This window comes from Taeniopygia guttata, chromosome 1, assembly GCF_048771995.1.
Source record: "Taeniopygia guttata chromosome 1, bTaeGut7.mat, whole genome shotgun sequence".
Lineage (NCBI taxonomy): Eukaryota > Metazoa > Chordata > Aves > Passeriformes > Estrildidae > Taeniopygia > Taeniopygia guttata.
In genome coordinates, this window is record NC_133024.1 from 32,717,291 (window position 1) to 32,731,016 (window position 13,726).

Here is a 13,726-nt window from a genome sequence, read left to right on the forward strand (position 1 = left end):
AAATTAGTCTTTCCTTATCAGCCTTTTGCAGTGATCCATCACCACTAATCTAGTGCAATGGAACCCCAGCATGAAACACAAATCTACTTGTGTATTTCATTTTAAGTAATTTGTGAAACATGTAACATCTATCTGCAGGCAGGCCCTGTACTACCTGTAGCCGCTGGAACTGCTCAGAATGAGATCTGAGCACTGTGATATCAGCTTCACTGGATGCTGGATTTCCACCTCGTATTTCTGGCAATATCATATAACTTGTTTTTTCTATAGAGAGGAAGTGGTTAAGAGGGAAGGGTATTGATTTTCGTTCTAATCTAGCTAAAGCACAATGAACGACTAATACTCATAGGCACTAATAGTCCATGATAATTAAAATTTTATAGCAAATGGGTTTAATCTTCTGTTGAGATGAGTCCCTGACAAAGGTTCCACGAGCTTCTAAGAGAAATCACATGCTGATTTTCTCTTGCAAGGGCTATAGAATAGCATTAAAGATGTTTGACTGAAATAGATAACATACACTCAATTATCAGAGCCAGTAATCATATAGATTTTTAAAATTTTCCCACTAATATCTCTTAGCAATGTAAAATAGTTCTCCCAATTTCTTTAAAAAATAAACAGTTTACACTATTTTATCAAAAAGAAAGTATCATGATCCTCCTGGCCTGTTTCCTAACAGTCTTTTCTCTCTGCGAGGATCTGCCCTAAAATCCTCTATAGTGAGATACAGTATTTCACTATTGTCTGCTGAATAACTCTTTCTACATTCCCAACTTATTGGAATGCAATCTTTTTTATTCATAGCTTATGCATATCTTGTTGCATTATAGCATTATGGTGATTATTAATCCCCTCATCATGTAACAATAATATGTGATAAATCAGTCCTCTGTTACCAGTCTGGAATTGCTACTTGCTAAAGAGATGCCTGTTACCTCTGATAAAAATCTTGCATTAAATTTTCCTCCAGTAAGATCCTTTAAATAATTAATTTGATTGAGGAATTATGCAAATGACCAATGAAGAGATTTTTCTGTTTTAATCCCAGTAATGAATCCTTTATCTGTAAGTAGGCAGCTCTTCTATTTTCAGTACAGGTCTGTTTAAAGTGTTACAAATACATGGGATGAGAACTGACTAGGTTGGGGGTTTTCCCTTCTGCTTTAAAGTACCTCTGAATGCACACAGATTAATTTTTTTTAATTTTTAACTTTGTTATTTCAGTGAAAGGGACAGATTAATTTTGCACAAAGACATTAGCAAGGGGACTTTGAGATACCACCTCCATGATCCTATTCAATTATTGTCACTCTAGGAGGAGGTGGGTTTTTTTGTCCCCAACTGAAAATGAAGACAGCATTCCACCCCTCCCTTCCCAAATTTTGTCTGATTTTCCTAGTTAGACAAAAAGGTCTTTTTCACTAGGAGATCATTATTACATTTAGATATTTTAGCCCTCTTATCTCTACTGGGACCCTTACTGATTCTCTAGATCTAAATATATGGTATTAAGAATACAAAATCATAGACAAAATGCTTCACCACTTAAAATGCAGCACATGAGAGTGAAATTGATATAGTTTTATTCTTACCTGTCTAGTGTCTATACAAATTCTTGATTAAAACCAATTAATACAAATTATAATCTTGGATGTTTTTCATACTGTTCTAGAAAAATCATCATAACTAAAGAATAAATTTGAATAATTGTGTAAATTACACATATTGAAAGTTATTGGAACTAGGCTAAGGAACATCAAAACTGCCATTTAAATATCAAGTTCAAACTTCTGTCTTTTCTTTAAAGCTTAGTACCTTATTCAAGTTACTAAAGAAAAGGATGAAGGGTAACCTGGTCATTGTGTTGAATTATATTAATAACAAAAATAATACCTATCTGGGGGAGGTTCTGCTTGAAAAATATGTAACAAAAATATTCTTGAAAGTGGAACTTGGAAAATTAAAATTTGATCTACTTTATCTTAGTAAAGTAGTTTTGGGGAGTGAGAGAATTAAAATGTTAACCAAGTTAACTTGAGACAAAAGCCTTGATATTCTGTGAGAAGAGAGAAAGATCTAACTCATAGATATCAGAAAAGAAATCATTTTCAGAGATAGGGTTGTAAAGCATTGGAATAGATTGCCAGATGAAGTGTTAGCAATTCCATTCCTGGAATTGTTCAAAAAAAAAGAGTGGATATGGAAGACATGGTTTAATGGTGAACACGTTGGTGGAACTAGTTGGATGGTTGGACTTGATGAGCTGGAAGGTCTTTTCCAACCTTGATGATTCTATGCTTCTACTTAAAAAAAAAAATAAAAAAAATAAAAAAAATCAAGGGAAAATGGTGCACCCAGCCTCAAGAGAGGTTGAAAAGACAATAGAAGGAACCACTAACTGGTCAGCCTTACCCCAGTCCCTGGAAAAGCCACAGAGGTCAGTCCTGGAACACTTTTCAGTATGCATGAAGGAGGAGGTGATAGAGAGCAATCAGCATAGATTTGTGAAAGATAACTCAGAGTTGATCTAACAGTTGCCTTTTATGACAAAAATGTCTGCATCTCTGTCTAAGGAGAGAGCTTTGGCTGTCATCTACATTGTCTTCAGCAGGGTTTTTGGACCTGTCTCCCTCCTCAGGGACCAATCTTGTCTGAATTCATGTCTGACCATGAAGTACTGTGGTTACCTCTATCTGGAGTTCCTAAAAATGGATTAGAGTATGGTATGTTTTCCTCCTGGTCATAATATATTTTCTATAGTTTAAGAGGGATTTTATGTCCCTAGACAGTGAGCACTGCTCATTCTGGACTTTGTATTATAGGTTCTCTTGTGCATGGCTACCAGTGGACATTATTCAGAGATCTGTTCTAAATCAAAAATCACAGAGTGGAGAAAGACCACAGGGGAAGACTTAAAAATAAACCACCAGGAAAAAAAAAAAACTTTCCTAGATTTATTTTCATATTAGAGGTGTAATACTAGGCACCAAACAACTTTAAACACAGAAAAAATATAACTATTACTGCAAATATGTTCTCGTGGTGCTTTCAAACAGATGTGAAAGAAGTTATGAAAAGAATGGTGTGAAAAAAACACATGAACCTTATAATCAAAATGGCTTGTTGGTCTATCATTTCAATGTAGCTTTGTTCTTTCATAGCACAGGACAATGAAAGCAGATTAGGATTTGTCATCACAAGCACTGTATGAGCTGCACCACAATTACCTTGTTACTTGAGCATCTCAAGGCTTGTTGCTACCTTAGGCAGCATCCCTCATGCTGTGTCATTGTGCCTTATCATAAACTGTTCCCATTAACTGTATATGAAGAATGGTGACTTGCAGATGATTTCAAATTTTATTTAAAACCTCATTGTGTGGAAGCCTACCTCCTGTTGTATATCCAAAAGACATCCATAATAAAATTGTTTGCTTTTCAGTTCGTGGCTGCTCCTAAATCTGTTGCCTGTTTTACCAATCATTCCCCAATGTATTAGAGGTATAAGTCATGAAGATTCCTGGTTGTGCATCTAAAAGTGAAACAGCATGAAAGGCAGCAGCAGCTGGGACTAGGACTCAGGAGTTTTGAGCATCTTCTGGTCTCTATCCTATTAATATCAGGCAAGTAATTTTGTCTTTGAGTTCCCACTGGTTGTCTCCTCTGGAGAACTTATTACTTAATGAGATACTAAGACCTTACATTAAAATAGGATTGCTGTAACACAATATTCTCTACTCCTAATTTAGGTTTCCTAAGCAATCTGCTGAGATGGGGGAACAAAGAAAAAGATACATTTCCATATAAAAAACAACTTGCCACAAAAAAAACACCCCAAGGGCCAACCAGGATTTCCAAGCACAATCTCTCGACTAGATCCTAAACTCATAAATATTATTTATATTTACAATTTATGTTTTACAGAAAAGGAAGGCATTTTTAAAACACACTGGGAACTTAACTTTTTTAAAATGAAAACAGATTTTGGACAAATATCAATCACCTAGGCTGACATTCAGCCAGAGAACTTTTCTGATGTCACAATATTTAGAAAGACCACAGCTGTCTTTCAAAATCCCTGATCTTTCAAGATATCTAGAGAGAAGCATAGAAATAATGATTTAGATCTGAGGAGCATTTACCTCAAATATCATACTCATCTACCCTGTCAAAATAAGGTGCAAAGGACATACCTTAGGCCTTTATAATGATTTCAGCCCTAGAAAGCTGGGACAGAGACACTACCTCAAAGAGCTCTGCCCCAAAAATGACTATGAAATTTTAGTAAATGATCATATTATCCAAATGCAGCTTGCATCTGCACATCAACTATCCTTGCTTCTTGCTTTTTTGAAATTATTGTAATAAATGCACCAGATAAAGCTGGTATTGTTTCTTTTACAAAATATATTATTCCATTTTGCACTGGAAACAATATTTAATGTATATTGATCAATGCTTGCTACTTCTTTTCATGGATAAGACTCAGCATTCATCAGCCACACTTTTTAGGTCAGACACTCATAACAACTACTCTTTTTCCACTAGTTTTTGTAGATTGGCAAATGTTAATAAGAGATAGACATGTAGAAAATACTTTAGCGGATAAAATAATTTAAAAACAGAACACTGGACTTGGATGGTCCAAGGTTAATACAGAAAAACTAGGACTCATCATGATCGCATCAGTTTCTGAAAAATATCACAGAAGGCTATAAAATCCGAAGTCTCCCAGTAAAAACAGTTGCAAATTTAATGTTTTCTTGATATGTAAATATTTTCTAAAATTGTACACTGAAAGTATATCAGTGATGTTTTGAAAACTTTTTTTTTCTTTTCTTCACATTGCATATGGTGAATTACTACAGTATGATATCAAAAAAGTGCTTTCCAGTTGTTAACTCATCTGAAGAAAACACAGTCACTGACCCTTTACACAAAATGATGAAATAATTTTTGAAAATCAATCCATTTTGAGACAATACACAAGTTTCTGTTCCAACATGAACTTACAAATGCCTTAAAAAAGGTGAACAAAGCTAATAATGTTCAAATAGAAAATAAGAAACAGAAAGTATTTATGAATATACTGATGCGCTTAAAAACAGCTGGTCACCATGTCAAGTTTAGGAGCAATTCTAGTTGAAGTATTCAGGATTATTCTATTTATCTGAATGCCAGTGAGGCGTGAGAGACAACTCCAGTGTCATTCATGTCAGAAGTGTGACAATGAATTGTCCTCTGGAGATGTTTTTTTTACTAGGCTAAGCTAAGTAGCTAAAACTACCTAAGAAATGAGCTTACTCTTCACTTCAGATTTCCATGTTAGTCAAAATGAATCAAGGCTTAATTTATCATATGGAATAGCCTTTTTCTGCTTCAAGAACTGACATGAGCAGTAGCATACAGCAACTCTACAAAAATTAATGAGATAAAATCTGAAATGGTTACCTAGTTGCACCAAAAATATTGCAGAGCCCTACAAAAATTTTTATCAAAATTATACCATTAAAACTATTTGAGCAGAGCTGTAACAGAAATGTTCAAAACAGCAAGGGCTTGAATCAGGCTCTGAATCTTTATCTAAATGTACCTATGGGTACATCTCCATCACTTAAACAATTGATCAATGGCTGCCTGTCACTACTGAGGCCAAACTGCACAGCACACTTCTCCATGAAGCTGAATTATTTTCTGTATTAATGAGGAAATTACAGGGTAATTTCAACCATGCCTCCAGATTACAGTTGCCTGTGGTTTATGATATTTCTCAGACCATGGTGGATGTTTCTTGGAGGCATACAATGCACGACAAAGTATAGGACACAGTCTAGCTCCTTTCTAGTTCAGTTACACAGATGGATCATAGAATCTAGTTTGGCAAGGAGAGGTTGTAGAACCAGGATGATGCTCTGCCTGAGATTTCTCTAAATTATACTGGATGAAAACAATGTTAGGGGAAATGATCTGTAGCATCTAGTTTTGGACACCTTCTTAAGCAGGTCCTAAAAGTTGTTCAACAAGAGTAAGGTGTAATGTTCTTACATAAACAACAATTTTGGCAAAGGAACTTTCTTATTCTGCCAATGTTTTCTGTTCCTTCCTAAAGTCTTTCAAAAGCTGTTTTCCAGCTTCTTCATACATAGGTACCACAGCTGCACTGGGACCCAATACCTGCCTATAAAGTGAAGGTGAACACAGTGTAGTCTGGAGAGGCAGAGAACAAGCCAATAACACTATATTTATTCGCTGCTTGATTTGATTTCTGGTCAGTGGTGTGATTTCCCCAAAATGAACTGTGACATTTCCTACAGCTGCCTCCTCAGCATAGAAAATAGGATTCTGCTCACCTGGGACTGCCACAAGGGAAAATGCTTGCCTGCTCTAGGACTGTACACAGCGTAAGACAAAAAATTCTATTCAACTCTGTGATACAGCTCAGTCATAATGATTGCTTTTACAAAAACAGAAAGACAACACATAAAAATACACGAGGAGGACCCATTCTTGTTAAAATTTAATATTTTCATATAAACATAATCTTTCCTCAAGATGAGTTTAAGATTGCCATCTTCTTCTGCAGAGATGCAAAACTTAATGGAAAAAATGAGAAAATGAGCATCTTCCTGATGGCATTTCTGAGTGCATTAGTAGAGACACCTGTTTTACTTTCCTTTTCACCTTAGTTTATTTTTTAACATGCATATAATTTTATTCTGTTGATTTGGTTGACTTGCTTCACCAATCATTTCACTACTAAAAGAGCTCTAAAATAGTCAATAAAACAAAATTTCAAATAAAGATGCTCCCTAATTGTGACAATTTCATAGAACTAGATCCAATATTTTTATAAAACATGTTGCATCTGTTTTGCTTCTATAAAATCTATTTACTAGAGAGTATATTTTTCACAGGAAAATCACATAACACTTTTTGATGCAAATATTTTATCAAGAACTCATTGGCAAGCTGATTTGGTGGATTCTCCTTACAGAGCATGTTTAATCTTTTTTTTTTTTTTTTAATTAATGCCTTAAAATGACAGACATCTTAAGTTATAGGTACAAGAGCAGCTTAAAATAACTAGTTTTCTACCATGGATTGGTAACATACTGTATTTTATCTTGACCTGCATAAATAATTGGATTCATATATTTGAGGACTCTCATTTATTATTAGATATGGTATTAGCTAAGTGTTTTAAAGGTTGCTTCTGTCAAATAATAAAATACCAATTCAATAGTCTATTTTTCATTACATCAACATACAACGTAAGAGTAGAAACTGTATGGAGATAAATGGCTAAATCCTTCAGGGCTAACTCCACTTGAAAAATTTTTATTTGAATTTACATTAATATTTTGTGTATAACAAATAACTGCATAAACACTCAGGAACTTTTTGTGTCAACTTTAAAGCAGAATGACCCAGCTACCACAGATGCTGGTAGAAGCTTTTCTTTGACTGGGATGGAAGAGAACCTGCTCCTGAAAAACACCCTTATGCCTTGACAATTTCTCCAAAACACACCAGATTTGATGTTCTGTGTATGTACCATACCACTTAAATCATATATACTTCTGCCACCACAGAGTAGGAGTTTTAGGAATGACAGATGAACTCCACCAGTGAGAAAATCTGTTGCCTAATCTCCAACGTGTTCAGAGACTTGTTCAGTTGACTTAAAACCAAGTTATGTTGCAAAAGAAAATTGTAAAAGCTAAATCACTTTCCTTCAATATGAACACCCATTTTCAATGGCAAACATTTGTTTTTGAAACCCTAATTGAAAGTGTTGCCTTTATTACAACAAATCAAATAATTGTTTGAATTAAACTGCATGTCGTGATGGTCTTAATAATCCAAGAAAAATATTCAAACAAAACAAGTTGAAAATATAAACTATCATAATTTAAACCAAAAAGACTTACCAATCTGTCAGTAATGTTTTCATGCCAGTCTTAATGGCAGCTGGGGCCTGGGGAAAAGAGAAAGCAAAAGGATTTGTCTCAGTTGCTTTGTTCAGCAATGTAGGAGTCAGGGGAGGGTGTCACTGGAGTCACCTCCAACACATCAGTGCAGCTTCTCAAGTTCTCTGTGATGGCACAGATTTACACCAGAAGAGCATCTCAGAGCAAGTATAAGTGCAGAAATTCATGCTTTTGTAGTCTTATATTTTCTGTAGATGCCGTTATGACATGCAAGCTGGAATTTTTTAAACTATTAGAAAACAACACAATTTTTTTTTTTTTTATATTTCTACGATATATTATCATGATAATTGGCAAATTTCCTAAAATCATACAATACAGCAAGTCAGATATCTTGAACAATTTTCTACTCTTTAGCTTTTATTTATCAGGCAAATTGAACAAGATATTTAAATATGTTTAAAATGTTTTTGGTCTCGTTCTTGTGAAATGAAAGCCACTGAACTGATGCAAAAGTTCATAAAAGAGTGGCTGTAACAGTTGAAGACATAAGTCCTCGTTTTGAGAACAATAAACAATACCTAAACTGTAGGTTCTTTAGGAAAGTAATATTTTATTGTAGATAGAATTTTGCCATAAGTTATGAGCCAGGATACTCTAAAAATATTGTAATACATTCAGTGATAAGAAACCATGAAATCAAGATGTTTAACTCTTTTCTGAAATATGGCATATTTGGTTAAAATTCAATTCTGACCAATAAAAATAAATATTTATAGTAACCAAGTAAGACATGCCTAGACTATTGGGTATATGCAAAGGTACCGGGTCTATTCCCTTTTCATGTAATTATTAAAATAAAAGTCCATTAATTTAGTGGGCATTAGTGCATTAGCAGTGCTCAAACTGAAGACAGAATCAAGCCATTTCCCTGTATTTTTGGATGATCTTTTCAAAAACTGATCAGCTTCACCAAAACTGATGTGTCAGATGAGAAGTTACAGCTAAATTAAACATGGCTTTAAGCTGCCCTGAAATATTTAAATTAACTGATAAACTTTAATGAGAGTAGTGAAGATGGTAAATGTTATTGGACTAAAATGCCAATTATTTGTAAATACAATTGACAAATAAGCTTTTTCAAACCTATTATTTCAGAGTATAAAGGCTTTTATATGAGAAGATGAAATGTTCTACATACAGGGGTTTAAGAAACTGTCACTAAAGCCATTATGATTCTTTAAATAGAGACAACAGTAAAAAATGGCACTCCACAGAATGTAATCTCAGCTCTGTTTTCCTTTAATACCACTCACTGCATCAGACCTGTAGTCTGTGTGGAGAGGCTTATTACTTTATCTGAAAAAAATCCCACTCAGTCTCCTTCACAGGCAGATAATGACAGGAAGTATTCCTAACAGCATTACTCATTTACAAACACTAGTAAGTATTATGGGATTTTATTCCAACATCATTTTATGCTTCTGTGGTTCAGAACTTTAATGAATTAGATTGCATTTCTAGTAGGAGGCTCTGTGGGATAAGAATGTCAAATAAATATCTATTTAAACTGTCTGTTTCCAAGCTTTTTACACATCCTTTGCTTCAAACAAGCTGATCACATCATAAAAACAGACAGATAAACATAACAAATCAGTGTATATAATTTGGGTTTTTTTCTAGCTCCATATCAACCTTAGAGATAAATTTTATTTAATTATTACTAGTGATGGCTTATTCTTATCAGGATCAGAGGCAATAAATTTAAGGACACCAGTCTGAGGAATTTGATATATTTCTGTTTGGTTTATTCCTGCTATCTATTATGTTTTGATTTCAAAACCTGCTCTGAAGATACATCTGCTCAAGAGATGGTTGTGGATGTGTGTCATTATTAGTCTGATTTTTTTCTGCAACTCACACCAAGCAATTCTCTCAATATTTACCTCCACTACACAGCTATTTACAATGAAAACTGCAACTTATTTTCAGCATGGCTTACCATACATTGAAAATAATGGGGTAGGAATAGCATCAAACAGAGGGGAGAACCATCAAATACAACAGAACAGCTGTGAATGGAAACATGAAAGGCAGAAAATATTCAACCTATTCAAAAATTAAGAAAAATAAATAGTTTAGATGTATTATTGCCTTCAACAACTTCCTGAAAGGTGGCTGTGTCAAGATGGGGGTTGGCCTCTTCTCCCAAGCAACTAGGACAAGGGGAGATAGTCCCAGGTTGCACCAGGGTAGGCTCAGCCTGGATATAAGGGAAAATTTCCTCACTGAAAAGAGTGGTCAAGTTTGGAATAGGCTGCCCAAGGGAGTGGTGGAATCGCCATCCCTGGAATTATGCAAAAAAGGAGTGGATGTGGAACTTTGTGATATGTTTTAGAGAACACAGTGGTATTCAGCTGAATGTTGGACTGGATCTTGGAGGTCTTATTAAACCCTAATGATTCCATGCCAGCTGGTTTATGTTGTGAAATATTTCCCAAAAAAGCATGGAGTATTCAAAAATAGGGCAAAAAAAAAAAAAAAGACATATAAGGTTTTATGGAGTAGTGCTGTTACCTAAGAAGTGGTTAAATGTCCAAACAGTGTTTTCTGTATCTGACTTTTTGGAATTATTATGAACATAATTGAGGCCAAAAAAAAAAGAAATTCTTTTGAGTGGAAAATTAGCTTCCACTGTCAGATTGTAAAGAATCTATTTAGGTGAGTGTCCAGTAAGCCCATGGAAAGAATGGTTTCTGAAGTACCTCTTGATTGTTTTTATAATTAAATGTAACTCAGAGAAAAGATGTGAATTCCCAGCACCTCACCTTTTCTTTCACTTCTGTACTGCATTCTTTATTCTCACATATAGTGATAGTTGTGATTTGCATCCTGTCTATTCATACATAAAAGCTTTATGGAGATATAAAAAAAAAATTGTCACCTCTTTTATGCCTTTCTGCAAGAATAAATACTGATGTTTACCAGGAATGAGGGAAAACATATTCTCCCATTAAATTAACAATTTCTAAAACAGTCTATGTTAAAACTAAAGAAGATTTAATTTACATAATGATGACACACAAATTGCTTATAGCAGCCACATTAAAAATGTGTTATGAAGAAGGTGAAAATAGAGAAAGTTGTACTTGAACCATTGCAATGATGAGGAAAAAAACAGCTAGCAGGAGTAAACACACTTAATATATAACAAATCACAAAGAATATTTTAGAGGCATATACCACATGCAAGGGTCTGTTGAAAAGGCAAAAATACAGCAGCAACTTTAAATGATGTGTCAGTCATGCCCTGGTACTAGTTCTGCTTCAAAAAATGTATTATTGCAGCACCAGCACCACAGCATAGGTTAATTACCCATACATAACTTAATTACCCATACATAAGAAACATTTTTATTAAGAAATCTATGGGGTTACAGTTAGGATATACTGAATTTCTGTTTGCAGATACAACCTTGAAGCAAACTCCTTGTGCATACATACCATGAAAATCCCGAATTATGCTCCCTGAGCCTCAGACAGTTCATAGGCAAACAAGGGTAAGGAATTGCAGTTATTTTTGCACATGTTTGTTGGTTTTGGTTTTTTTTTCCCCTGCATAAACCAATTATTGATGATCTCATGTCACTCCTCCAGTCTTCTGTGTGGATATAAGAATACAAATACTCATTCATTTGATTATTCTGAAATTCTAAGTAATTTTGGTGTTGGTGGGAGAGCTCTAAGTAATCATTCACTTTTTGAACTATGTAATCTAGAGAGTATCCATTTACAATAGAGGACCACGGGGCTGGGATTCATTTTATCTACATTTAGTCACAGAAAACTTAGGCTCTTAGTCTAAATTAGGCTTCTAATTTCTTTCTATAAGTGATAGAGAGAGACAATCAATTCCAGATTCATTCTATCCTAAAATAGACAATTAAGATAAATGAAGGATTGTCTGAGCAATCCTGTCTCACTTAGCTGGCCTCATGACTGGCTTAGACAAGACCCCTAACATTTATATGGTTAATATGACATGATTGATTCTACCTCAAAATACACAGATCTCACTTTTCTTCCATGTTCTACCATGTGTTTGCAAGGGAGCATTAAGTGTCTAGATGAAAATAAATTGCAGGCATTTTCATAAGGATAGTGCAATAGATGTGGTCATAAAACCATGCAGGAAAAGTGAGGAAGCTTCAGTCCATTTGTCAGCAAGAGACATGGATATTTCACTACAACAGTTATTTGGATTAAGACTGAATAACCATCTCTGCTGAACAGAATAAGTAATTAGTCTAATCAGACAATTAATGATTCTGATGTAAGTCTATGGTAGACTTTCAATGCTATAGAAGCACACATACGTAAAACTAAAATGCAAATCTATCAATGCATAATGAGTAAAAGGAGGATTTCTTCATACAGCTTTGAACACACATAATAAATTGTCAGCCCATTACTAGATAATTAGGAATAATGATAAACTATTTAACAAAAACCACAAATTTCGGAGGGGAGAAATGGTGTCTAACCCTGAGTTTTGCTAAAATTTTTAATTGCTTTGCAAAAATACAGAACAAAAACCTGCAGATTAAATCAGAATTCTCATGCATGACCTCAGTCCCATGACACCAAGCTGCTTCACAGAGCACTGGCATTGGCAGCCACCACCCAGCAGACCTCAGGAGAGGCCAGTAGAACTATAGGAACAGGCTTCCAATATTCTGTCACACCCATGCAGGTAACATAGACTTGTTTTGACAAAACTACACCTGAGTATCAGAAAATCAGAGTTTTTAGGTGCATTCAACCCATATGCTGGCAATAACCAAAGTGGCATTTAAGAAACTTTGGAATTCACAGACTGATGCAATCATAAAACAGTTTTGCGTTGGAAAGGACCTTACAGATCATCTAATTCCAATCCCCCTGGGGACACCTTTCTCAAAGACCCATCCAGACTGCCCTTGAACGTTCCCATTAAATCTCCGTGTATAAGTAAAAGTTATGTATGGTGGAGATGCATCTGACCAAATTGAGATATTATGCTGAGTCTATGATGTGGCATAGACGGTGGGTTTTTTCAGTCTTTAGCAGCATATTGCAAGTTTTGCTGTGATTCCTTTAGTCAACAGCTTGTCTTGTTTTTCAAATCAAAACATCAGTTTAGAAATTCCCTAGAAATGTTTAGTAGAAAGAAATTACATAAAATACATTATTTGCATTTACTAATGCAAGAATAACATATTTTAAACTTAGGTTTTTTTAGGACTACGGCAAGAACAAGGAAATACAAAATGAGAATCAGCTGTCCACAAGAGGCATGATAAAATATCAGATTTGATGCAAGAAATTACTTCAGTTTAGCTCCTATGAGCTCGTAAGGAATAGCTTACATAAACAACAAAGTGGAAAAAAAAAAAAAGCAAGGTAACATGCTGAGACCTCCTGTCAAGGAACAGCATCTCATCAAGGCACAAAACAAGAGTCTGAAAACACAGAAATTCAGGTAATCTCAAATCATCACATTATAGCTGACCAAATCTCACTTAATAGCTTTGCTTATGTATGGACATGCAAATATTTATAGACACGGATCTCCAAACAGACATTCCCTTCCCCTTCTCCAGAGACCTGGTGGGTGGGATGACATTGTCCCCTTAACCAGTGCAGCTGATTAAGGGAGTGGCAGCAGCCCCCAGTTGACATAGAGCAGATGTTAAAGTCACTTCCATCCTCTGCTATGATGCAAACAGTGGGATTTATCTCACTTTGCTTTTG

The 13,726-nt window shown here is 34.9% G+C and overlaps 1 protein-coding gene across 33 annotated transcripts in view; it reads right to left on the reverse strand.

The window, feature by feature from the left end:
* TENM4 (teneurin transmembrane protein 4) overlaps positions 1-13,726 on the reverse strand; it is a 1,535,912-nt gene that overhangs the window by 1,331,281 nt on the left and 190,905 nt on the right. For 31 of the 33 annotated variants that reach the window (XR_012058592.1, XM_072936977.1, XM_072936960.1 and 28 more), the window contains one exon: positions 7,934-7,980. The exons of the other annotated variants lie outside the window; for them this stretch is intronic. The gene's annotated coding sequence lies outside the window, so the exon portion shown is untranslated. The remainder of the gene's footprint in view (positions 1-7,933; positions 7,981-13,726) is intronic. 33 annotated transcript variants of the gene reach the window in all.